Source organism: Wasmannia auropunctata, unplaced genomic scaffold, assembly GCF_000956235.1.
Source record: "Wasmannia auropunctata unplaced genomic scaffold, wasmannia.A_1.0 LD336085.1, whole genome shotgun sequence".
Classification (NCBI taxonomy): Eukaryota; Metazoa; Arthropoda; class Insecta; order Hymenoptera; family Formicidae; genus Wasmannia; species Wasmannia auropunctata.
Window position 1 is genome coordinate 275,101 of NW_012026805.1, and position 1,302 is coordinate 276,402.

The window sequence follows — 1,302 nt, forward strand, 5'->3', positions numbered from 1 at the left end:
TCGAATTTCATCAAACATGAACGTTACGCAATCTTTGCAAGTGTTGTCACCGACCCTTCCTTCTTTTCCTTTATCGACATTTTTCCTTCGACGTAGAGAAAACTTTCGCATGGTAATGTGTATAAATCCTGCTGTTGTATGGGTATTCGTATTTCATCGCTGTGTCCAAACGCAGTATTAGCATATGGATTGTATGTGTGAGTATCAATCTTGACGATGCTGTCGTCAAAGACTGGTTCCCCTCCAATGTTTAGGATATTAGCCATCTCAGATACTATGCATGGTAAAACCCAAAGATTTTAAAAATTCAATGTTGGAAGCAGTGAGTTTCTTCTTGATAGATCGAATGTTTTTTACAGTTGTCTCTCCAGTTAAAATTGTGTCTCCTGTACGTTTCACCTGCTCATTCAGCACGAGCATCTCACGTTATCGCTGTCGTCTCCGTACGTGCAGCCTCACAGTGATTTCTTCTCCGCGAAAATCGAGCAATCGACCGTATTGATCCACAACGCGGATAGTCAGATCCGATATGCTCCGTGCGATGATCGGAAGGTAAATGATCTGTGCCGGCGTTTCCGATATCTTATATCCTGGCGGCACGCTCGGTGAAAACTCATGTATCGTATGTACACACTTGTCGTTACTATACGCACCCGCGGTCATGTTACACTCTATGCGAATGATGTTTACATTCATGATATTTATCGGTACGTTCGATTCGTGCCATTGACGTGGTTCCAGCGTGCGATTTGATGAAAATCCCAACAGCGATCCAATGTTACAGGATTTTGTGAAATTTATCCGATACGCGCACTTGATCTCGCTTTTCATCGTATTGTTATTGGCGCGAATCACCAGCGGGTAATCGTTCTCATCCTCTTCATCGCTTTTCGTTTTCTTTCTCGCAGCATCGTTTGGACGAACATGTAGGATTGCACGTTTCAAATATTTTGCAATATCATGCAGTTCGTACGATCCTTCGGGAATTTATACAATCTCCTTGTCGTCTTTGTCGAAATAAAATTTATTCTACGAATTTACATTGGGTATCGTATAATACGTTTCAAAATCTGCCAGACCGAGTTCGTATTCACCATCGCTCAAATCTACAGGTGGAAAGTAGCTTACCGCGAGGATACTACTTTTGCCTGTCAGCATAAACGTCAGCGACATGTTTGAATGAATACTGAGTCTAAATGTTGCAATGTTTGTCTTTAAATAGATTATCTACTGTCTGTAAAAACTGTAGACACAGTTGACCGCAATTGCTTTGATCGAGATCGGAAGAGCACACGTCTGAAC

The 1,302-nt window shown here is 41.9% G+C and overlaps 1 protein-coding gene across 1 annotated transcript in view; it reads right to left on the minus strand.

Annotated features, from left to right (window-relative positions):
- The window catches only part of LOC105448528, an 8,202-nt gene that overhangs the window by 4,170 nt on the left and 2,730 nt on the right, over positions 1-1,302 (minus strand). The gene's annotated exons all lie outside the window — the stretch shown is intronic.